The sequence below is a fragment of the Sciurus vulgaris genome (assembly GCF_902686455.1).
Source record: "Sciurus vulgaris genome assembly, chromosome: 15".
In the NCBI taxonomy this organism is placed as follows: domain Eukaryota; kingdom Metazoa; phylum Chordata; class Mammalia; order Rodentia; family Sciuridae; genus Sciurus; species Sciurus vulgaris.
This window is the reverse complement of record NC_136476.1, coordinates 20,612,303-20,639,293: the sequence shown is the minus strand read 5'-3', so window position 1 is coordinate 20,639,293 and position 26,991 is coordinate 20,612,303. Positions and strand designations below refer to the sequence as shown.

Here is a 26,991-nt window from a genome sequence, read left to right as displayed (position 1 = left end):
GTTCATGCTTTGAAAATTTCACAGTCTAAAGATGTGGCAAAAACTTGAAACATAAATAGTAAAAACAAACACTTGAAAAGAAATATATTAAATAGTAAGACATACATTTGGTGAAACAGACAGTAAATGGCCAGTGATAATTCCACAGTAGCTAGAGATGGACACATATTTCTTTTGTAATACAAAAAACAAATGCAACTTAAAAAAAAAGAAAAAAGAAAAAAAAAAAAAAAAAAAAAAAACGTCCAGAGAGAGATCTTGCTTCCTCACTCAGCCTTACACAGCATCTGTCTTTACTGTTGGCCAAATTCTGAAGCATTCTATTATCTTAGCAGATTGGACCTTCTCAGCCTGCCAACAGAGCAGGTGTTCCAATGCTATGCTAGAGGAGGCAAGCATGGGCAGAGAGGGACACATGGGGGGTCAAAAGAAAATCATCCAATTCTATGTTGGGAACTATTCTAAGCCAACAGCTCATTTGCTTCCAAAATGTTACCCTTTCTTTACAGAAACAAACACAGGAGATGGGTAATGTGTTTCTTTGACATTTTATCATTTGTCAAACTGAGCAGTGATTTATATTTTTTTCCAATTGTCACAAGCCAGTTAACAATGCTAATGGAGCACTTTCAAAAACTAGGTACTGGGTTAAGAAAATAACAGGCACCATCTTATTTACTTCAGTCTTCATAAAGACCCTATGTTTGAAATAAAATAAATAAATAACCTGAGGCAAAGAGCATGAAGGAACTTGTCCCAAAAGCTTTTAATGCCTGCAGTATGACACCTGTAGAACAGTGGAGTCAGACTGGACTTGTCTGACAAGTATATCTTGTGTTTGTGCAATAATTAAAGCAATAAATACTATTTGAAAAATATTTACAAATGCTTACAAGATGTCCTGACATTCATTCTGTTCATCTGATTTTAACCATTATGGGGAAGGCATAATATATTAATATGGGATTTTTTTAGGAAAAAGAAAAAGATTAATAAGCAATGGCTATTGCTTATTACATGTACATGTAACTAACTGCAAAACATGACATGAAGGTAGAAGACAGATGAGTAAGAAATAGTCCTGATTCAATACAGAGTACCAATAATGCAAGAACAAAGAGCTCTTATAATCTCTGGGAGAATTAAATCAATCCTTTAACAAAAATACAAATAAAATTGCAATGAGAGCTCAGAGAATTCAGTGATCCAATCTGATTGGAGGAATGTGAGGGCTGCATACAAGCAAAGGGTAGGAATTTTACTGGCAGGGGTGGGAGTGTGGTGAATTTGTTTCCACCAATTTATTCATTCTCTAGGAGTGCCCCCTGACTGAGAAAAAAATAAAAAGCTGTGTTTGGTTGTAGAGGTGGAGTAAGATATAGAGGAGGCAACTCAGCAAGACACATGAGATAATAGGGGCAGTGTGCTTATTACTGAGGGCTATGAGAGAGGTGAAGGCAACATGCCTACAAGGCCAGTGGGAAGCGTCCAGGGACTGGGGTGGCACCCAGGACACACACACTCAACTTGCATGTGGAAAGCAAAAGAAAAAGAGCAAACTGTGGACAAAAGCTTTTATTGAGGTCCAGAGTGTTGCCCAAGCAATTTTCCCAAAGGCAGTTCTAACTGGTGGGTTAGAGTAGTAGACTCTGGTTCCCCTGAGTCACTCTGTTCAGGGAGCACAGGTCATTGCACCATATCTATGCACTTCTCGCAGGAGGTAGGGGTCAGTGGGTGAGTCAAGTAGGTTGCACCAGCTGTCCCATAGGGATAGATAACTGGGTCCTTGAGGAACTGAGAGGAAGTCTCAAACTGGAAGCCATGTGAAGGGTAACTAAACCCCACTTCCAGTGTGAGAAAGTCCTACTTATATTCAAAATGGATTCTGAGGCAACATAAAATTATAGGAATTAACTATATGAGATGTCTCAACTGTAGCACTATTGATATATGGACCAAATATTTCTTTGTGGTGGGAGGACTGTCCTGTGGATTGTGGGATATGTAGTAGCTTCCCAGGCCCCTACTTACCAGATACTAGTAGCATCCCCAATCCCTGCAATGTGTCAACCAAAACTGTGTTCAAACAATCATCCCAGGTTAAGAGCCACTGGGAAATGATCATAATAGTAATTGTAAAATACTTAATCAAAACCTAATCACAGAAATACTTACAAATGAAAAACAGTCCATAAGAGATAAACGCAGCCCTAGTAGAAGTCAGTATCCTGTTCCATGGAGACTATTTGACTGATGTCTGTGAAAGTGGAGGTGAAGTCAGCCTCAAGAGCAGTGATTGAGGTCAGGGCAACATGAGCAGCTCAGATGAGGGAGTTTGATGTGTCAGAGAGCACTCTGTATCTATTTTTGTGTCTGAGGCTGCATGAAGTTCTAATCTGCTTAGATCTGATTGGATGGCCCTTTGATTGCTCTATTCATCTGTTCATTTGAAATCTTTCATGCCAGGGTTTTCTGACTACACTCATAACCCAGCAATCATCCCAGCTATATCGGGCAGGATAATGTGGCTTTGCTTTAAGCTGAGATACTCCACAAAGCATAAAGAGGAGATTTAGATTCAGTTGAAGTTTCTGAAAGTTAAGAACACAGCAGGAGTTACCATTTAAGCAACACACACCACAAGGCCCTAGTTTAGCTTTTCCTCCAGTTGCAAACATAATACTTTCATGTTTTCTTAGATCCTTTTCATTAAGTTAGACCTTTCATATCAAGATTCCCCCTGGATTCATCCCTGGCTTCTGTATGGGGTGGCATTTGGTAGCTGACAGATGAAATACTTTAATGCACATCATCTGTAGCCACAGTACCCCCTAGAATTAGCCCCCTGTTGTATCTCACTGTAGCACCATTCTGTGCACTACTAAGGATCAGTTTGTTTCCAGAAGGACAGCATATTCTCATGTTATAATAAAGGGAGGCAAGATCATCATACCACTCAGTATAGCTGCTACCAAACAAAAACCACCCATGGAATGTGCCATTTAACCCATGGCCAGTGAAGAACTCTAACTGATCTTCCACCCCTATCAGCATCCTAGTCACTCTCACACCCTTACAGTGGCCCACAGCACCTCTGCTGGCTTCAACCCCCATGCAGACATAAAGTAATGGCAGAAGCATATGAGGAAGTCAGTTGACTTCTTGACCCCACCCAATCATTTGGTGGCTGTCACAGGGATACCAAATGTGAAGCATAAGGTTGTCAAAGACAAGCTAGATTCTGAAAGAAGTTCTGAGGGCAATGGAAAGCCTAAAGAGCCTCCAGGGATCCATTCATCTTCCTGAAGAGCCTTGTGAACTGCAATTTAGAATCAGGTGCGCCATCTTGAGAAAGCATCCCACATTCCAAGCAAAATTAGTTTAATGTTCCCACATAAAAAGGTCCCCAGCCAGGTGGAAGATCATTATATGAGCACACACCGTGGAACTAAAAAGGTTTGCATGCTGCTGGAAGGAATTTATGGGGAAATTTATTACAGATCCACTTCTTATGTAAATTGTGTCCCCATATGATGAGCTCAGTGGAAATAGCAAGGCCAAGAAAGGTTACCGGGGCCAAATATCATTAGAGTTATCCCTTTGAGAAATAAGATATTCTTCATCCAGATATTCTTATGTGTCCCATGAAAGGAAGAAGGGCAGGGAAAAAAAAAAAAAAAAACTCTAAAGCCTTCTGTAAGGATAACTCCTTTGCCTTTGCGAAAAAGTGTCATTTTCTTCCTGTAACTGGACTAACTTGGAGAACAAGATGGTTAAATAAAGACTGAGAAATGGCACAGGTTGGCACAAAACACAGTACTAAGGTAGGGAGAGAATCTTTCAGTTCAGATTCTTTCTTTTTCTTCCATTGTAAACTATTGGAGATCGGAAATCCTTTTTATACTAAAAAGACTGAGTGAAAGGACAGCATAAGGGAATGCCAAAATATGGGCTTGGATGCTAAACAGATCCAGAGACTATTTCTGGCTCTACCATCTGCTAACAGGTCATTCTAATAAGGAAAAACAACAAAAACTAACAACAACCAGATTATGTGACTTTTATACTTCATGTCTCCATTGGGACCCATTTTATCCAAAGGGAAAGCCAAGACCCTGAATAACTTAGTCCTTGCTCTCTCTCTCCATGCACGCTACTGTGCCTCTATTCCAACTCCCGTATTGTTTCTGGAACATGCAGAACACACTACTTCCTCGGGGCCTTTGCATAAGTCACCTCTGAAATACTCTTTCTCAGATCCTTCAGATCTTTGCTCACATACATGTGAGCTTATCAGGAGACTTTTTTATTCTGAAATGACAAGGGCCCTCCACCCACTTCTCTCTGCCCTGCTGCAGAATTCCTATACCCAGTCCTGCCTCATTTTTATCCATGGCACTTATTACCAACCGAAATACATATAGTCATTTGTTCATAGGCTGTCTGCATTCTGCACAAAGAAGTATACCCCCTGAAGGCAGGGTTTTATGTATTTTCTTCACTGCCATACTCCTACTACCTAGGACAATGCCTGGTATGGGGCAGAGCATCCATGTGGATGAATGATTGATCACCTACTATGTTGCCAAACACTTTACAGAGATAAACTTCTCTGTGACTTACAATGATTCTGCCAGATCGATAAGAACAGTGAACCAATTATACCCAGGTGTTGACTTAAGAGGCAAACCAACCATTTACATTGATTTAAACTCAGCTAATTGCATCATTCTAGTAACACACAGCTTTCAAATCAGCATAGAAAATGCACCTCTAGCAATGGTTTTTCAGGAATTCTCATCCAACTATTTATCCCTACATAACAAATTTCCCCAAGGCTTACTGGCTTATAACAACCATTTCATTGTATTTCTCACTTCTGTTGGTCAAGAATCCTGGCAAGTCTCTTCTGAGTGATTCTTCAATTTCATGTGGCATCAATGGAAGTTGCTCAGTGATACTCTGTAAACCAGTCTGGAAGCCACTCTGCTTCACTTGCACATCTGACACTTCAATAGACAGAGCCAGAAGGATACTTCAGTACTGTCAACAGAAGTAACTATGAAATTAGAAAGTCAGACCAAAATTAATAGAAGAAAAGAATCTCAAAATATTTTAAACACCAATAGTATTACTGAAATGGCATTTGTCTTCCAGAGAATATGACATCTACAAGTTCAATATGCCTCTTGGAACAGCAAGTTTTATCATTTGATGTCATATTTCACATATGTATTTATTCGGTCCTTAAAAGTAACTGCCACGTGAAGAATAACAGTCTCTAAGCATAAAAAGTTAATTTTCTGACCTTGGAATTAAACTCAACAGGAAGAACCTTCAAATTTAGCTACCATGTAAGCAAAAGCATTAGGGTTTTGTGACCCCAAAACAACATGCTGAAAGATAAAAGGGCCAAACAGCACATCTGGGCCATGTCAGACTTTTTAGAGTTGGGCATACTCTACATAATCTCAGGTTAAAGTGACAAACAGCTGTGATGGTTTCTTATGGAACAAAGTGCCCCATGCTCGAGTTCCTCTTCAACTTCTTACACCTTTGGCAATGTTGGGGTGGGAATAGGGAAAATAATTCAAAGAAGGTCAGAGAGACCAGACTCTCTGAATTAGTTTTATTTGAAAAACAAAATCTTGACCCATGATTTCACTTAACAATATCCTCAAAAATGCCTCTTTGAAGCCCCTGCCCACAGAAACTTTTCTGTCTCTCAAGAAGCATCTGACATGTTCCTTCCTCTATTCAGACACAATCAGGCAAGATGATATCATGCATGGCCATAAATATGAAGTCCAGCATTGTGTATCTGGTTACTATCTCTGTATGTCAGCAGGTTGACATTGGTACTGAGGAAGATTGAGGGAAGAAGACTGATTCAATCTCAGAAACCAGGCTTCTCTGGAAAGGGCCTGTTTTTTGTGTCACTCTGACCAAAGAAACTAACAAGAACGAATAAGAGGAAGAGAAGCACATTTTGGCTTACAGTTCTAGGGGTTTAGTCCATGGTCAGCTAACTCCATTGCTCTGGCTGAGGCAGGTCATCATGGCAGAAGGGTGTGGTGGAGGAGCTCTGCCTCATTCATGGCAGCCAGGAAGCAGAGAGAGGGAGAAAAAGGGAAGGGACCAAGGGGCAGAAGAACACTGTCAGGACACAGGCCCCAGAGAACCCCCTCTTTCAGCCACACCTCACCTGCCTACAGTTACTACCCAGTCAGTCCATTCAAACTGGGATGGACTGGTTAGGTTACAGCTCTCCTATTCCCACTCTCCACCTCCAAACATTCCTACATTAGCACAGAAGCTTTCAGAGGTGGGGTGTGGGGGGGAACACCTCATATCCAAACTATAACAGGGCCAGAGAGCCTGCAGTCCTACTGTCCAATCTACTCCCCTCACTTTGTCCCCATGAGCAGGACTTTTCAACTTTTCTTTCCTCCTCTACTTTCTTAAATGGGGCTGGAAATTTTTAGTGAAATGTGCTTCTTTAAAAAAAAAAAAAAAAAAAGAAGTATCCATAGTCCATAGTCTCTAAAGTTAGAAAAGAATCCTCCTTTCCCCCATTTGATATTGGAATTTCTTAACTATTATTGCTGAATATTAGCAACAATATTTACTATAATGAAAGCCAAAATTCTATAAAATTCAACATTTACTATAATGAAAGCAAATTCTATGTCAGAACACATCAAAGTGCTTTGTATGGACGAACTCATTAAAGTTTTACAGTAACTCTGTGAGGTAAGTGCCACAGTTTTCTTCATTATTTAATGGGAAAACTAGGGCCCAGAGAGCTGAAAAATGCTCCTAAAGTCACTCAACTCATGAGGGTGAAGATGGTAGGTGAGTGTGGACCATCTTTTCCAGAGCTGGAAGTCTTGATATATATGCCAAATCTATATCCATATGGATATCAGCCTTTAAACCATGAGTTTGTTTTAATCTGAAGTAATAAATTATGAAACTGTAAGAAGCCTGTGTGCAGAGTAGACCATGCCATGGAATTCAGCACTTAGCCTTCTTACTGCCTTTGAAGATTCCTGGAGAATTACTCCTGAGTGTGTACTTCCAGACTTGACCTCATCACTGAATTCCAGGCTCCTTTATCCACCTACAATTCAATATATCTCTACCTATTTGGTTCACTGGCATATCTCTGTCTCTGTAAGTAACTGGCACATGGTAGGCACTCACATGGTATTTGTGGAAACAATGAATTGATGTTAAAAAGTCATCTTAAATAAAGCAGTCAAAATATAGATTTTTCGCTACTCTTCCCTAAAAAATTCTTCTCCCATACTCAATCTTTTTACACAGTTGCCAGATCCAAACCCTCAGAATCACTTCTATGTACTCTCTGGGTCACTACAATAGCCAATCCATCAGTAATTCGTGTGTTTACTAATTGTAGAGTGTGTCCCTGGTCTGCCCCCTTCTCTCCTTCTCCCTACTAGTCCCAAACTCCAAGCCAACGCTGTCTCACCTCTAAACAGGCCTCTGTCTCTTCATTCTTCCTCAGGCCTATTTCTAAAATCCATTCTTTCCTCAGCACCTGATTGATCTTTGTAAAACATAAATCAGTTCACACCCCTTTTTGCTTAAGTAGCTGGTTATGACACACTAAATCAAACCTACACTCCCAGCTTCCCTTGCAAAGACCCTATGTGATCTTCCCCTCCTCCACCACCTCCCTTACACTGCTCACCACCCACGGGTCACACTGTCTTCCATTATTCTATTCTTTGAACATGCAAGATATTTCTATTCCTATCCTGTGTGGAAGGCAGTTTAGTGCAAAAGATGACACATTTGTGCCTGTATTGATGTCTGTGCATGAGAGAAAAAGGACATGGATGTGTGTACAAAAGTCAACTGAAGCCTATACCCCTAAGTCCAGTTATCATTTAAAGTACTGATATCAGATGTCAGTGTACCAGGTGTGGTTAACTACATATGAAATATCCCAATCAAGAATCAACACTGTGATGGGCTGACAGATCTGGCTCCATGAGAATGTTATAGGCCAGACTATAAGGGAAATGACTAAACAGACTCCATTTTGCTCTAAGACTCCATGTTATGTAGGAAATAAGCTTCTCCCATGGGAACACCCTGCCTCTGTGCCCATCATCAGTTACTTGGTGTGACATGTTTAATAATATACAATGACAACTCCTATGTAGTAAAGGATTGCTCTCTTTTGATTCCTATTGTTCTTAACCAATGCACCATGTGAACGGTGATTGTGTGGATGTTAGCAACCATTCTTTAGTTTGTACCTAGGTAAGGGTCATTTTGATCCACTTCCTCCTCTGTCGCTGATCTCATGATGTTAGTTTGTAATTTCGAATCATAGCAACAGACACTTACGATTAATGTGATTTTTGGTATAAGAACCCCTACAACCCTGTGGTCGGGGCTGTTCTCCCAATAGCCATTTTTGGAGCATTGTGTGAGACAGTCAGCTGGCCTGCTTAATAAAGACTCTCAAATTTGGACATCTCAGTGGTGATCTGTCTGTTCTTAAGTTGTACCCCATAACAAATGCCTTAAGTATTAGTTACTCAGCACTTAAAATGTTGTTATTCAAAAGCCAGGTTAATCACCAGAAGGGAGATATTTAATCAGTATGATTGGTGAAAATGAGAGGATTTCAATAGAGGTGAATGGTTAGAAATTTTGTAAAGGTTTCACTCTCCTTACGTGAGCAACGTATAAAGAGCTGCACTGTAACTCCTGCAGTGCAGTGCTCAAGTTTCTAACCTGGTTGACTTGATCCCCCACTTCATGGATACCCTACAGCCTGACTAACCATGAGAGTGCTTAGTCCCATTATCAAAGTATTTTATTATTTGCCACAGAGTGAGTATTCCATGCAAGGTATTAGCTAGGGGGGTTAGGTAGGACTGCAGAACTTCTTGCATGCCTCTCTTGTGCCTCTTTATTAAATGGTTGGGCGATTGTCAGATGCTGAGCTTGCTTTTATTATGACAGTATTAGTTTGAGTTCCCCTAGACGCAGATCCTGAAACAATGATTTGAGTCCTATTTATTTATTTGGGGGCAGGCATGGGTAGGAATGTAGAATACCAGGAAAGGAGGGCAATCAATAAAGGGTGCATTAGCAAGCCACCTACCACTGTTGGAGACTGGAGTTCAGTCCCACAGAGAAACTTGGCAATTATGCAAAACAAACACCTAGGATTAATTTCACCAACATGCAAGGGAACCTGGGTATTTATACACTGAGCAGAGCACACTGAAGTGCACCCTAAGGTCTCAGGGCTACAGGCAAGACACTGACCGTATCTGCTACAGCCAAATGCCACCTGACTCAGCCGTCCTAAGTGAAGACTCAGGACACTGAAATTGTTTCTGTCATCCCTAGGTTGCCAATACATACTGAAAGAATCTGCTGATGTTTGCTGATGTGGAGTATAGGCCAGTTTTTACACCTTCCTGAAGGAGCTTGTACTTGCTGTTCCCCCTGCCTGGAATGTCTGCAGGCTATGCTTCAAGAAATTCAATCTTATGAACCTGGTAGTAGAAAACACTAAATAGTTTATTAATCCTCTCCTTTCTCCTTTTTTGGGAGTTCCTCCAAAGCAAAAAAGCATACCCAAGGCAAACCCCAAGCCTTGTCACACCCCAAGTACTAGTGCAGAGGAGACTTTTCAAAAAGCTTTCTAAGGGAGGAAAACTTTTGCTGCTCCATCCAAAGGTTTCAACCCAGTGGGGGAAGGAACACAACATAAAGTATCTTTCTTTTATTCATGTCAGACACATCTCCTGAATAAGGTGGAGTTGAAAGAAAAGAACAGGTATGGAAACCATGTCATAGTGAGTCACTGCTCTAAAGCGCTGTATCAATTACCTAGCGCTGCAATACTGCTGTGTAACAAACAACTGGGTAGATCCTGACATATAACAGCAAGTTTATTACTTATGTGTCTGAGGTCAGTTAGAGGTTATTATCTAGATGTCCATTGGCTGTGGCAACTGAGACTCTCTGCTCCATCAGTTTCTCATCTTTCAGGAGACATGTCCAGGCAAATCTCATGGCAGTGGTTAAGGAGCAAGAGTAAGCAAGTCTACTCTCTTAAGTGCCTTTTAAACTTCTCTTTGTTTTATATTTGCTAACATATTATTGGCCCAAAGTAGCAGTTTGCTGGAGCAAGATCCTCCAACTTGCAAGAGCCAGTTGTTAAATATTCAGGAACTTTTTGAGTTGGCTTTTAAATTTCTGGTAGATTGATATAAAATATAAGAACTTTATTTTCCCAGGAAACTGGTACACAACTGGCCCAAAGCAAGCCAAGTGTCTGAGGTCAGAAATAAAGGATAATTCAGAACTACCCACCCATAGGGGTAGGGTTCTGTGAAGTTACATGGAAAAGGGAGTGAATCTGAGGAGTGGTGAAGAATTGAGGCCCATTTTTGGAATTCATCACAGGTATTCAATTATGCCAGAAGAGCTGGGTTCTATTCCAGGTTCTACTAAGTATGGGACCAGTCAAGTCCCTTTTTATTTTTACTTTAAAAAAATTTTTTTTTTATTAGACCACTTGAAACCTCATGCTGATTCTTCATTTTGGCAAACTTTCTTATTCCCATAAAGATTCATGTGGTCTTGGATGTTAAAAGAGTACTTTAAGTCTTTCCAAGAGCTATGGCTAATAAAAAGCAGGGACCTGTTTCTTAGTGTCTGAAAATATTAAGGGCTCTAGGGTTGGGATTGCAACCACTGCAGAGATGGAAACATATCTCAGAAAACTGAAGATGGAATCCATCCAAAATCGTAGTAAGAGCTGCAAAGAGGCCTTACAAGTTCAAGCTCTGAGATGCAACCCCGGCTTTGAGGCAGGAAGATGAGGAAGATGCAAGGAATAAGGAAAATTCCCCATCACTGAGCCTGGTGCTTGCTTCCCTGTGTTAGGTAAATATCTGCAAGTTCCACATTAATATGCTTCTCTAACAAGTTATTATACTCTATTATGTACTGAATGGGAAGTTGCATCCTGCCCCTTTGCTGTCTTGGTTAGCAGGGTGTGGAAACTTGGTGTGTCATGGCCCAATATTACGGGGAACTGGTTTCTCCTTGGATTCACTTCATTCTGACAAAAAGGGATTTAGAACAATATATACTACAACTTCAATAAATACTATTGTGTTTATTGCCATTAACACATGGAAGCTCTGAGAAGTCTTGCAGGAAAGGAAGCTGTTTCACTGAATAGCCCAACATTTCTACATTTATCTGACTACAGAATTTTGGAATATGCATCACCACCACATGGGACACTAGTGGTGTAGGACACTGGAGGACACAGTTTGAGACTGCCCGGTTTCAGTGGATGCTGAAGTAGGGATCCTAGGGAGCAGAGGATCACTGAAGAACAAAAAGTAAGACAAAGGTGCAGTTTCTGGGAATGTTCCAGAAGGGTCTAACTAGTCTCCTGGTCTCTAATCAGGAGAGTCTGACAAAATAACCCCAAGTCTCAGAAGCTTTAAACAATATCAATTTGTAATCACACTGGTGTCCTTTATGGCCCAATAGGAAACTCGGTTTAGTGATTACTCAGAGACCTGGGAGCAATGATTAATTTTTTTGTGTCAACTTGGTGGGGCAAAGGGATGCCAAGACAAGTGGTAAAGCATTATTTCTTGGTGAGTCCATGAGGGTATTTCCAAAAGAGACTATCATTTCAACTGGTCGACCAAGTTTAGAAAATGTCCCACTAACATAGGTGGACATTATCCAATTGGGCATTATTTGGATGATAGACCTAAATACAAGGTATTCCTGCTCTTGGAGTCTGTGTTTCTGGCATTCAGATCTTTTTATTCAGAATGGGAATTATGCCATGAGTCTATAGATTAAGAATGAATTGTACTACCCACTTTCTTGTTGCTTGACCTATAGATGGGGATAATGAGACTTCCTGGCTTCCATAGAAATGTAAGTCAATTCTCATAGGAGATATCTCTCTCTCTCTCTCTCTCTCTCTCTCTCTCTCTCTCTCTCTCTCTCTGAACAAAATATATATAAATATATATAATATATATAGATATATTCTGTCTCTAATACACCAGGATAGCAAGGCAGTCACCCTCTGCAAACCTGTCAATCTCTAAAAGCCAAAGAGAACATGGAAAAGCAGGCACTAGCTCTTAATGACAGTCACCACCCCCATGCACACATCATCAGCCAGTACAGGCCCTTGGTTCCATCTAATTGGGCAGGGAAGTACAGTCCCACTATATTAGTTTCCTGAGGCTGGTGCAACAAATTACCACAAACTTGGTGGCTTAAAACTACAAATTTAATTGCTTATCCTTTGGGTCCAGAAATTCCAAACTGATATAATTAGGCTAAATCCAAGGTGTTGCCAGAACCCTGCTCTCTCTGAGGATTCTACTCCCTGCTTCTGGTGGCTGCAGGCATTCCTTGGCATGTGCTCACCTCACTCCAATCCTTACCGTCAGCATTTTCAAATTCTTTTCTTTTCAGTCTTCTCAGGTTTTCTATGGGTGTGTCAAATATCTGCCTCTTTGATAGGCATACGTGTGATTGCATTTTTGGGCCACCTAGAAAATTTAGGACAATCCCCCTAACTCAACATCCTTAAACACATCTACAAAGACTTATTCCAAATATAACAGCATTTAAAGGTTTTTAAGAAGTATTTAGGACCAATAGTTTACTTTCCTTATTGTTTAATCTAAGGAAAGGCTTTTCTGATAAGGGTGAACTTTTATATTTTTTCTAGAATATTCTGTGTTATTTTCTTTAAAAATTTTTCAAATTTATAACAAAAAGTATATACAGGTTTAATTACTATTACATCTCACATAGCAAACAACATGTTGTTATAAGTAGGCAAAAATATAGTAAGAGCTGGGTATAGTGGTGCACACCTGTAATCCCAGTGGCTGGGGAAGCCAAGATAGGAGGATCACAAGTCCAAAGTTGGCCTCAGCAATTTAGTGAGTCCCTAAGTAACTTAGTGAGACCCTGTCTCTAAATGAAAAAAAAAAAAAAAATTAAAAGTCAGGAGATGTGTCTCAGTGGTTAAGTGTCCCTGGGATCAATCCCCATTACCAGAAAAAATTCTTTATATATATATACATATATATGTGTATTTTACATATATACACATGTGTGTATATATGTGTGTATACAGAATGAGTTTACTTACATAAATGGTATAATTTTTATACCAACTTAACTGTTCAGTTTTGAGGGGGTTTTGTTTTTTCTTTTTTTTTTTTTTTTCAATTCTTCTCTTTAGATATAAAACCCTGGGTATAATTCCCAGCACAGATAATGAAGACGAAAAAAATCAATTTTTCCCTTCACCACTGTCTTAGATATTTGCCACCAAATGAAAGCTATTCCTTTTAGCTCCCTGTTTGATCTTAGAGTGAATTAGAGTGAAGTAATAATCCTAACAAATAGGTTATCATGTAAAGGTCTGTGACACCAGGTTCCATTTTATGCCTTTGGAGCTGAATCAAGCAGAATAATAACTGTGAATTACGTAGCATTTTTATAAGATAAGTTTATGTGAAAATCATCAAAAACAAAATAACATATAGTAACAGAAAATCTGCATTTAGAAATGCTCAGAAAAATCAAAACTAGAGTTGAGTTTTGTGCAGGGTGAGAGATAGGGGTTTAATTTCATTTTGTTGCATATGGATTTCCAGTTTTCCCAGCACCATTTGTTGAAGAAACTGTCTTTTTTTGATTGTATGTTTTTGGCACCTTTGTCTAGTATGAGACTCAAAATGGATCAAGGACATAGGAATTAGACCAGAGACCCTGCACCAAATAGAAGAAATAGCAAGCCCAAGTCTTCATGTCAGCTTAGGACAAAACTTCCTTAAAAAGACTCCTGAAGCACAAGAAATAAAATCAAGAAGCAATAAATGGGATGGATTCAAATCAAAAACCTTTTTCTCAGCAAAGGAAACAATCAATAATGTGAAGAGAGAGCCTATGGAATGGGAGAAAATCTTTACCACACGCACTTCAGATAGATCACTAATTTCCAGAATATATGAACAACTCAAAAACCTTTACACCAAAAATACAAATAACCCAATCAATAAATGGGGTAAGGAACTGAGCAGACAATTCACAGAAGAAGAGATAAAATCAATCAACAAATATATGAAAAAATGTTCATTCAACATCTCTTGTAATTAGAGAAATGCAAATCGAAACTACCCTAAAATTTCATCTCACTCCAATTAGAATGGCTATTATTAAGAATACAAGCAAAAATAGGAGTTGGTGAGGATGTGGGGAAAAAGGTGCACGCATACATTGCTGGAGGAATTGCAAATTGGTGCAGCTACTCTGGAAAGTCACTCTAGAAAACTTGGAATGGAACCACCATTTGACCCAGCTATCCCTTGACCTACACCCAAAGTACTTAAAATCAGCATACTACAGTGATGCAGCCACATCAACGTTTATAGCAGCTCAATTCACAATAGCTATTTTGTGGAACTAACCTAAATGCCCTTCAATAAATGAATGGATAAAGAAACTGTGGTCTATGTACACAATGGTTAATACTCAGTCATAAAGAAGAACAAATTATGGCATTTTCCATAATAAATGAATAAAGTTGGAGAATATCATGGTAAGTGAGATAAGCCAATTCCCAAAAACCAAAGGTCAAATGATTTCCTTGATAAGCAGATGCTGATACATAACAGGGGGACAGCTTGTAAGGGAAGAATGGAGGAACTTTGGATTGTGTAGAGGGAAATGAGGGGAGGGGAGAGGGCAAGGGGAGGGAAAGATGGTGGAGTGAGACAAACATTATCCTATATACATGTATCATTACATGAATGGTGTGACTCTATATCATGTACAACCATAGAAATGAAAAGTTGTACTCCATTTGTGTACAATGAATCAAAATGCATTCTGCTGTAATGTATAACTAAATAGAACAAACAATAAAAAATAAAAGCCATTTTTCACCTTCAAAAAAAAAACAAAATAAAAGAACAGTATATGAAAATAACTGTCAAACTCCTTTTAAAATGGAGCAGTAACCAGGGACTTTAAATCTAAAAATAAAAAATAAAAATCAGACAAGATAGATACATAAGAATTTCTAAGCTAAAGGGCTCAAGTACTGACTAATATAATTCTAGCAACTGGACTCATTTTCCCATACACCCTTTACCCCTACTATTCTGGATATCTTTCAGTAACCTTACTTCCTTTTCTATCGTCAAATGTGTCATCCTTTTCCCTGGGATATTCTTCTTTTAAACAAGTCACATTCTGCCTCCAACAGTAAACTCTTAGTCTCTCAACTATAAAATTGGCACAATAATTGTTCCTATTCATGTAAGGTTATCAAAAAGCAGAAATGTGTGCTACTATAACAAAATACCTGAGATAATCAACTTAAAAAGAAAAAAAGGTTTATTTTGGCTCACTATTTTTAGAGATTTCAGTCCACAATTGGTTGGACCATTGTTTTTAGGCCTGTGAAGAGGATGTCTATCATGGTAGGAGTGTGTGGCAGAGGAAGCTGCTCACCTTATGGCTGCTGGAAAACAGAGAGATAAGAAGTGTTCAAGGTTTCAATATCCCTTTCGAGGGCATGCCCTTAATGACCTAACTTCCTTGCAGTAGACCCCACCTCTTGAAGACCGACCAGCAGGGTGGGGTGGGGATCAAGTCTTTAAAACATGAGACTTCAAAACATGGTGACATTTCAGATCCAGATTATAGCACATGCTTAGTCCCTTGTTGGGCAAATGGTGAACACTGAACAAACTTTCCTCCTTATGCTCACCATGGATATTCTTGCACAAATAAGCTAGAATGACAGTGTCACTTAGATAAGTAGGCTAGGATGACAACCAGGGCATTGGACAGGCCAACAGGCAGATGTCTGGGAGCATGTAATTCATTTAGGGAATTGAAATTTCTAGAACAAACATTATGTATACATAAGAGTCATTTTATGTTACTTTTTTTTGGGGGGGGGGGGTACCAGGGATTGAACTCAGGGACACTCGACCACTGAGCCACATCCCCAGCCCTATTTTGTGTTTTATTTAGAGATAGGGTTTCACTGAGTTGTTTAGGGCTTCCCTAAGTTGCTGAGGCTGGCTTTGAACGTGTGATCCTCCTGCCTCAACCTCCCAAACCACTAGGATTACAGGTATACACCATCCCGCCCAGAAGGGACACTTTAGTCAAGTTACTTCCAAGTGGAGAATAACCCAGATTAGGAAAGCACAAAGTAGCCAGGCACAGTGGCATATAGCTGTAATCCCAGCTATTAGGGAGTCTGAGGCAGGAGAATGGGAAGTTTGAGGCTAGCCTTGGCAACTTAGTAAGACCCTGTCTCAAAATAAAAAATAGCAAGAGATGGGGATGCAGTTCCATGGTAGAGTGCCTGTAGGTTTAATCCCAGTGCTGGAGGGGTGGGGATGAGGGAAGGAAAAAAGAGGCAAACAAGGCAAAGAAAAAGAAAATTGAGGAGTCAAAGGATGTCACTGGACAATTCTTGGTCTAGCTCTGCAGGCTCCTCACTTTGCCTCAGAAAGAAAATTCTTTCCATCAACAGATATTTATTAAACACCTAAAAATCCCAATGACGTACCTTACAGAAATAGAGCAAGCAATTATGAAATTCATCTGGAAGAATAAGAAATCCAGAATAGCTAAAGCAATCCTTAGCAGGAAGAGTGAAACGGGGGTATCGCAATACCAGATCTTCAACTCTACTACAAAGCAATAGTAACAAAAATGGCATGGTATTGGTACCAAAATAGAAAGGTAAAACAATGGTACAGAATAGAGGACACGGACACAAACCCAAATAAATACAATTTTCTCATACTAGACAAAGGTGCCAAAAATATGCAATGGAGAAAAGATAGCCTCTTCAACAAATGGTGCTGGGAGAATTGGAAATCCATATGCAACAGAATGAAACTAAACCCATATCTCTCACCATGCATGAAACTAAACTTAAAATGGATTAAGGACCTTGGAATCAGACCAGAGACCCTGCAAATTATAGAAGAAAAAGTAGGTCCAGATCTTCAACATGTCGGCTTAGGACCAGACTTCCTTAACAGGACTCCCATAGCACAAGAAATAAAAGCAAGAATCAATAACTGGGATAGATTCAAACTAAAAAGCTTTCTCTCAGCAAAGGAAACTATCAGCAATGCGAAGAAAGAGCCTACAGAGTGGGAGAAAATCTTTCCCAATCATACTTCAGATAGAGCACTAATCTCCAGAATCTATAAAGAACTCAAAAAACTCTACACCAAGAATACAAATAATCCAGTCGACAAATGGGCTAAGGAAATGAATAGACACTTCACAGAAAAAGATCTACAAGCAATCAACAATCATATGGGAAAATGTTCAACATCTCTGGTAATAAGAGAAATGCAAATCAAAACCACCCTAAGATTCCATCTCACCCCAATTAGAATGGCGATTATCAAGAATACAAGCAACAACAGGTATTGGTGAGGATGTGGGGAGAAAGGTACACTCATACATTGCTGGTGGGAAAGCAGTGTGGAGATTCCTTAGAAAACTTGGAATGGAACTACCATTTGACCCAGCTATCCCACTCCTTGGCCTATACCCAAAGGACTTAAAATCAGCATACTACAGAGATACAGCCACATCAATGTTCATAGTTGCTCAATTCACAAGAGCCAGATTGTGGAACCAACCTAGATGTCCTTCAATTGATGAATGGATAAAGAAACTGTGGTGTATATATATATATATATATATATATATATATATATATATATATATATATACACACACACACAACGGAATATTACTCAGCCATGAAGAATGATAAAATTATGGCATTTTCAGGCAAATGGATGAAATTGGAGAATATCATGCTAAGTGAGATAAAACAATCTCAAAAAACCAAAGGACGAATGATATCGCTAATAAGTGGATGAGGACACATAATGGGGGGAGGGAGGCGTTAGTGTTAGGGTTAGAGTTAGGGTTAGGGAGGGGGGCAAGAATGGAGGAAGGAAGGACTGTATAGAGGGAAAAGAGAGGTGGGAGGGGTGGGGGGAAGGGAAAAAATAACAGAATGAATCAAACAACAATACCCTATGTAAATTTATGATTACACAAATGGTATGCCTTTACGCCATGTACAAACAGAGAAACAACATGTATCCCATTTGTTTACAATAAAAAAAAAACACCTATTATGTGCCAGGACCTACCTGGAGTACAGACCTTGAGGAAATAGCACCTAACTATATAGATGCCCATTCTTACCCTGGAGGAGATTATCTTCTAAAGGGGGTAGACAGGCAGTTAAGAAAATGAAGAAGGTTTTTATTTACAACATTTTAGAAAGTGCTATAGAAAAAGATTAGGCAAGGTAAGTGGTTTCAGAAGACCTTTGAGGAGGGGTGACAGTTTTAGATAGGGTTCTCAGGGCAGATCTAGCTGTGAAATGGAGATGGAAAGACCGGGGGGCATAGGGAGGAAGATAGCTCCAAGCAGAAGGGACAGCCATTGCAAGGCCCTGGTAGAAGTTTGCCTGGTGTTCAAAGGACAGGAAGGAGGCCAGCTTGATGCAGCATGTTGAACCAGAGGAGTTTCAGGAGCCTTCATGAAGGGCCTTGTGAGTTACATCAGACACTGGTTGTTCCCCTGAGTAGGATGGAAGCTACTTAAGGCTTTGAGCAGAGATGTAATGAGATCTGACTCAGGCTGTTTAAAGAGAGCAGTGCTATAACAAAAAAATCTGTATACAGACAACCCTGACGTTTCTACCAAAAAAAAAAAAAAAAAAGAATTATAATGAATAAAATCAGTAAAGTGGCAAGACACAAAATCATCACACAAAAATAAGCAGTTTTTCCATATTCTACCAACAAACTATCTAAAAAAGAGATTAAGAAACAAACCCATTTAAAGTAGCCACGAAATAAATACTTACGAATAAATTTAACCAAGGAGGTCAAACTGCTGTACACTGAAAACTATAAAATACTGATTAAATAAGTTGAAGAAGTCAAATAAATGCAAGATATCTTGTGTTCATGGATCAGAAGAATTAACATCAACAGTACCTGAAGTGATCTGCAGGTTCTATATAATCCCCATCAAAATTCCAAAGATACTTTTTAAAGAAATAGAAAAACAAACAATTCTGAAATGTGTATGGAATCACAAAAGACCCTGAATAACCGAAACAATCTTGCATGAAAAGAACAAAGCAGGAAGCATGAAAGAACCTGACTTCAAAATACACTACAAAGTTATAGTAATCAAGACTGCAGGGTACGGACATAAAAACAGGTACAGAGACCAATGGAACAAGAGAGAAAGCTCCCTCAAAATCCATGTATTTATAATCATTTAATTTTCAAAAATGATGCTGAGAACACACAATGGACAAAGGACAATCTCTTCAATAAACGAGTTAAGGAAAATGGATATTCACATGCAGAAGAATGAAATTAGAGCCCTGTCTCACACCTTATGCAGGAATCAAATCAAAATGGATTCAAGTCTTAAAATAGAAACTGTAAAACAACTGGGAGAAAAGCTCCATGACATGGGCCTTGACAATAATATTTCTGGATATGACCCTAAAAGTACAGGCAAGGAAAGCAAAACTAGACACATGGAATTATATTAGACTGAAAACTTTCTGCATAGCAAAGAAAACAATCAAGAGAGTTAAGAGGTCATCTCTGAAATGGGAGAAAATGTTTGCAACCATGTACTAGATAAGTGGTTAATATTTAAAATATATACAGAGCTCAAACTCATCAAAAGCAAGAAAACAACCCAATTATAAAATGGGAAATGGAAGCAAATAGGAATTTTTCAAAAGAAGGCATACAAATGACCAGCAGGTATATGAAAAAATGCTCAACATGTTATACATGATAATTATGTGCAACTTTTATTTGTCAGTTTAAGAAAAATCAATAATTTGGAAAGTGTATGGTATGGAATGAAACTTCCAAAGTCCAATGTTCCCAGCAGCTTAGAAGTTCATGAAAGGGCAACCAACCTTTGTGCACTAAAATGTGTCCCCCTAAAATTCATATATTGAAACCCTGACACCCAATGTGATGGTATTGGGAGTTGGGTCTTTTGTAAGATGATAATTTAGGGTTAGATTAGGCTTTGAGGTTGGGGCATTCATTGTGGGACTGTGTCCTTAAAAGATGAAGAAGAGAGACTAACAGCTCTCTCCTCCGTGAATGGCACTGGAAGGTGGCTGTCTACAAGCTAGAAGAGGGAGCTCACCAGAACCCAGCCATGCTGGCACCCTGACCTCAGACTTCCAGGCTCTGAAACAGTGATAACAAATACCTCGTGTTTAACCCACCAGTCTAAAATATTTTGTTGTAGAAATCCAAGAGGACTAAAGTTACATCCCTTGGGGTGCATACCCTTCCATCTGCTTGGGAAATAAAATAGCAGGAGAGACAGAATACTGCAAGCCCAGGAAAGCCAGGACCTTCAGAGACAGGGAGCTCAGCCTGCACCTCCAGAGTAAGTGACTCATCCCGCCACATCTGTATGTCAACTCCTTTAACCAGGGATTTGAAATTATTTGAAGCATTCCTGAATGCCTGCCATGTGCCTGCAAGACACTGCAGGTCACCGAGAGGGGAACAAGTGGTCAAAAAACTTTCCTGGCAATTCCAAAGACTTCACTCCAGTCATGGTCAGCATCAGAGAAAACTTTGAATTGTAATGGGTTCTTTTCCTCTAGTCCTTTAATAAACCCTAGATATGCAAGCAACTACCTGGGAGTATGATCGCTTTCTTATTAAGTAACAGAATATTTCCATCCTTCCTCTGAGAAACATAATTAGGTTCCATTGTAGGCTCCAAGTTAATTGATTTAACAAGCCATGAAGAGGAGAATCTTCTGGTGCACCTTAATCATAATGAAAACAAATGAGTTTAACATGCCACCGTCTTTCCTTTCCAAATTTCTTTAGCCTGATTTTTCATTGAGGAGAAAAACAAAATGAGGCTGTGATACACATCTCTTTATGGCTAACACCAAGTAGAAGTACCCGATTCAACCGTGTCAGGGATCAGAACTATATTTGAGTCTTCAACTGGCCCCAAATAAAACTGCAATGTGAGAGATACTTTCACATACTCATCTTCATTTTGTATCCTTCTCTCACCCTCCATTTCCTTTCACCTTCCCTATCCCAATGATTTTAGGATATTACCTTGGGCCACAGTCCTTGAGTAAGATATCTGACATTGTTCTAATACTTCTTTGTGTGTTAATTTAATATTGTTATCATGTGTACTGACATCTTCAAAAATGACTTTGGGTGAATAGCCCTTTCCTCGAATGGTTACATGGCAAAATATATATGGTAACCTAAAATATCTCAGATCTGTATTTCCAACCCCAAAAATCTCCTACAAACTTCCAGACACAATGTCTAGCTAAAAACCATAGGTGATGGTTGGTAAAGTGGTAAAGTGGTTTACCACTGGTCAAACCACACACCTCTACCCCCCCCCCCCGTACTGGGGACTAAACCCAGGGGCACTCCATCACTGAGCCACATCCCCACCCCTTTTTATTATGAGACAGTCTCACTGAATTGCTGAGGCTAGCCTTGAACTCACAACCTTTCTGCCTCAGCCTCCCAAATAGCTGGGGTTATAGGCAATCACCAGTTTACCTGGCCTAGGCTGGTTGAAAATCTTAAATTCACCTTGCAGTTATTAACTTCTTGGGTATCTAGACTAGATTGCTACACCTGCATCTCAAAACACCAAACAGGATAATCCAGATAACCCAAGCTGGAATTATCATCTTCCAAAGGATGCTCTGTTTCCTTTGTGATTTATTTAATTGTATCACGTGGTAAGCAGTCTCCCAATAAACAGTTATCCTTGACTTTCTCTTTAGCCCAGCATTTAAGCTGCTAGTCATCCTGCTCATTCTATTTCCATTTCCTTTCCTATATCAGGGGTGATAATCTAGTTTCATCCTTCTAAACTCACAATGATTAACACTGGCTTCCTGATGTGCTACGTGGAGTGGAACAGTAAGATAATAAGCAAACAGTACTGTGGTTGATCTATAATATCTGCCTGTACCGAACAGAGTGGTGAAGACAGGCCACATATATGACATCCTTAACAGAGACCCTTACCATCTCTTGCCTGGAATATTGTATAAGCTTTACTTCTTGAAATCAATCACTCTCTGGTATAATCTAAACTACCTTCTTTCACGAAATATCTAAACATGAAGCTTCATGCCTAGCTTATAAATCTCAATTTGGTTTCTGATACCTTCAGGATGCAGTCCCACCTTTTCAGCTTAACACACAAAATCCTCTAGAACTTGGTCCAGTCTCATTCTTGACACTCACTTTATTTTTTTTTTATTGTAAACAAATGGGATACATGTTGTTTCTCTGTTTGTACATGGCATAAAGGCATACCATTTGTGTAATCATAAATTTACATAGAGTAATGTTGTTTGATTCATTCTATTATTTTATCCCTTCCCCCCACCCCTCCCACCCCTCTTTACCCTCTGTACAGTACTTCATTCCTCCATACTTGCCCCCCTCCCTAACCCTAACTCTAACCCTAACACTAACCCTTCCCTCCCCCCCATTATGTGTCATCCTCCACTTATTAGCGATATCATTCGTCCTTTGGCTTTTTGAGATTGGCTTATCTCACTTAGCATGATATTCTCCAATTTCATCCATTTGCCTGTAAATGCCATAATTTTATCATTCTTTATGGCTGAGTAATATTCCATTGTATATATATACCACAGCTTCTTTATCCACTCATCAATTGAAGGGCATCTAGGTTGGTTCCACAGTCTGGCTATTGTGAATTGAGCAGCTATGAACATTGATGTGGCTGTATCTCTGTAGTATGCTGATTTTAAGTCCTTTGGGTATAGGCCAAGGAGTGGGATAGCTGGGTCAAATGGAGGGTCCATTCCAAGTTTTCTAAGGAATCTCCACACTGCTTTCCAGAGTGGCTGCACTAATTTGCAGCCCCACCAGCAATGTATGAGTGTACCTTTCTCCCCACATCCTCGCCAACACCTGTTGTTGCTCGTATTCTTGATAATCGTCATTCTAATTGGGGTGAGATGGAATCTTAGGGTGGTTTTGATTTGCATTTCTCTTATTACTAGAGATGTTGAACATTTTTCCATGTTTGTTGATTGCTTGTAGATCTTCTTCTGTGAAGTGTCTATTCATTTCCTTAGCCCATTTGTCGACTGGATTATTTGAATGCTTGGAGTAGAGTTTTTTGAGTTCTTTATAGATTCTGGAGATTAGTGCTCTATCTGAAGTATGATTGGCAAGGATATTCTCCCACTCTGTAGGCTCTTTCTTCGCATTGCTGAGAGTTTCCTTTGCTGAGAGAAAGCTTTTCAGTTTGAATCTATCCCAGTGGTTGATTCTAGCTTTTATTTCTTGTGCTATGGGAGTCCTGTTAAGGAAGTCTGGTCCTAGACCAACAAGGTGAAGATTAGGACCTACTTTTTCTTCTATAATCTGCAGGGTCTCTGGTCTGATTCTGAGGTCCTTAATCCATTTTGAGTTTAGTTTTGTGCATGGTGAGAGATATGGGTTTAGTTTCATTCTGTTGCATATGGATTTCCAGTTCTCCCAGCACCATTTGTTGAAGAGGCTATCTTTTCTCCATTGCATATTTTTGGCACCTTTGTCTAGTATGAGAAAATTGTATTTATTTGGGTTTGTGTCCATGTCCTCTATTCTGTACCATTGATCTACCTTTCTATTTTGGTACCAATACCATGCCATTTTTGTTACTATTGCTTTGTAGTAGAGTTGAAGATCTGGTATTGCAATACCCCCTGTTTCACTGTTCCTGCTAAGGACTCACTTTAGGATCCAATGTATAATTAAGTCTTGCAGCCTAGTCTCTTTGCTGGACCCTATGGTCCAAGCATACAAATATTTTTACTTTTCCTGATCAAATTTTGGGGAAACTGGGCATTCATGTATACCCTTCACTCAGTGAATTTTCACTCAAACAATAAACATCCTAACCCTTCACATAGAAAATAATTATCCATTTCTTAAAATCCAATGCAATCCCAGTGTCCCAAGGGGCTGAGATAGGAGGATCACAAGTTCAGAGCCAGCTTCAGCAAGTGAACGAGGCCCTAAGGAACTTAGCAAGATAAGTTGTCTCTAAATAAAATATTTAAAAAGGGCTGGGATGTGGCTTAATGGTTAAGTGCCCCTGGTTTCAATTCCCAGTACCAAAAATAAAATATAAAAAATAAAATATCCAATGCAAAATGTCTCCTTCCAAAAAAAAAAAAAAAGTCTTTTTCTACCTGATTCTTATAGCATTCTCTGCACACATCCACATCTGTGCTTGCCCAAATTTGTTCCAGAATTTAAGTATTTATCTCTATCACTATACTATGAGTCCCCCTTTAGGATCAATCTGGTCTTGTTAATCTTTATATCCCAGATGCCTGGCACAGAATCTAGTACATGGTAGATATTCAGTAGATGTTCATTGGATAAACATAGAACTAAAGCAAAATTCTCTTGTGCCCATTGAAACACTGTAACATCTACCTCAAAGAGGTATTTTGGGTTGGAGGGGCTTTCCTCAGTCCTACAGTGTAAGTCATCCCATACACAGTGGCCTGAGGTATAATTCTTCAGGAAACAACGTGGTTCTAAACATCGCACCTATCAATTGCTATGATATGCATATTATTTTCTGATACAATTAGGCTGGGGGAACTGCTTTCTCAGAAGATTTTGAACCCTACCCAACAAGAGACAGACCAGCTAGAAGACAAGCTCATGCATAATCAGGACCCCTAAGAACTGTGGGCTGAGCAGATCATGAACTCTCCAAGTTCCACTTCTCCCTCATAAGCTCTGATCTCTCACTACTCATTACAGGTGACAAAGGCCACTCTTCTCAAAGATTTTAAAAAAATAGAAAAGTACACGAATCTGAACCACATTGCCTGCTTACAACCACCCACTTCCTTCTAGAACCGAAGGCAACAAGAGTAGTGCAAAGTAGAGCACAGAATGCCTTAAACAATTTGAGTTCAGGGATTCAGAGGGCCTATCAGGGTGCACAACAAGGTAAATCCTAGGAGGTTGATGAGGAGGCAGTTTCTGGAACGTGGGAATTGTTCAGCAAGGAAAAAGAAAACTCATTCAGAGAAACTGCCATTCAGAAGGCATCAAAATCTGGGAAGAGCAACTGGAAGTAAAATTCAATGTTTTGCAGAAAGTGGCCCTCAACCTGAGCTCTTAACTGAGCAACTGCCACATCATCTCCTATGGACCAAGCAGCAACATGCACCATGGAAGTATTACACATGAGTGACAAATTCACCTTGTTTTCAATTGAGGACAGAGATCCTCCAGGTTGGACTGTGGTCTCTTGTTAGGATGATGTTGAAAAGGCCTATGGAAGCCAAGGCAGGCGTGTTCAGGACACAGGTAACTCACTGGTTCACAGCCCAGAGATGAGTTGTGTGAATGCCCACATGACTGCCTGCGTGCAGGTCTTAATCTAGAAAATTCCTCAACTAGAATTACAGTCAGCTTTTCATTGTAAAAATAGAAGAGACTCTAAACAAGAGTAAAATCCGCAATGATTCTCAACTATGATGTTTATCAGAATCAGCTAGAGAGTTAACAACTCTCAGGTCCCAGATCACTGGGGGAGAACAGGGCTGAGTCCCAGGTTCTTACCAAGTCACCAGGGGATCCTGGCACACATAGATGTTTAAATACCACTAATACAGAGCAGTCACTCTCAAACATGGCAACCCATTGCGGGAGGAGAGTAAGAGTCAAATAATTACTGATAGCTAGGTCTCCTTGAAGAGATTCTGATTTAAGAGGCCTGGGTATAGCTTGGGCATCACAATTTTTAATAGGTCCCCAGAGGCAGCCAAGATTGGACACCACTGATGGGGCAAGAGGGTTACTATCTCCAAAGAAGAATAACACATCCCTGTATATTCAAAATCCCTGCCAATCATAGTCTGAATCCCTTATTCTTATCCACCCTGTCAAAAGGAAGAAGCCACAAATTTGTAGGTGATGATTATTGTTTCCCTTCAATGGAATATAATAAAATCATAGAATAATTAAGAGGGAAAACCATTAAAACCCCCATCATTTGAGTATCACCCTTGCTTCTTATCATCAATAAGGTTATCCCTAACAATACCCTCACCCTCTGCACAGGAGCTATTGTATTAATTACCTGGAAGAGGGCAGAAAAGGGCCACTTCTCTGAACTGCCCTTCACTGTTCTGACAACTTGGGCTAATGCCATGTTTACTCCAAGTCTTTTCACCAATTTACCAGATGTGGCACATATACCCCCAGAGTGGGAGCGGCCCTCCTCTTACCTTCTGGGCACTCATTTTACTTGCTACTTAATTCTCCACTGCAATTTTCTAAGATAAGCATCTGGAGTGTGGACATAGAGAAGGAACAGTGCCCAGGCCTTGTATTCTAAAGCAATTTGGGTGCTCATTAACTCTGTGACCTTGGCCAAGTTGCTAAGCCTTTCTGAGCCTCATCTTCCTCATTTATAAAAAGAGGTAAGACCAAGCACAGACTAAGTGGGACCTTGCTGCTTGAGTACTAGCGCAGAGCCTGGCACCCACTAAGCACCACACAAGTGCCAGTAATTGTGGTTACTACTTTTTGATGATGGCATTATTCTACCAGGTACAAAAGGGAAAGCATGACCCATAAATCTTATCTGTTCATTACAGGAACAAAGTTAATTTTTTTTTCTTCCTCCCTCTTAGCAATCTCAAGATTATCTAAGCAATAAAGACTCAGGTCAGTGATCTAGATGAGAGATGAAAAGTGCTGAAATGAACTACTGGTGAAGTTGTCACCTTTGGGTCCCATT

The 26,991-nt window shown here is 39.7% G+C and overlaps 1 pseudogene across 1 annotated transcript in view; it reads right to left on the bottom strand.

Annotated features, from left to right (window-relative positions):
* LOC306644868 (oxysterol-binding protein-related protein 9-like) overlaps positions 1 to 26,400 on the bottom strand; it is a 63,997-nt pseudogene extending 37,597 nt beyond the window's left edge. Inside the window, exon 1 of the transcript in view lies at positions 26,329 to 26,400. The product of the transcript in view is annotated as an oxysterol-binding protein-related protein 9-like (transcript). The remainder of the gene's footprint in view (positions 1 to 26,328) is intronic.
* Between the last annotated feature and the right edge of the window lie 591 nt (positions 26,401 to 26,991).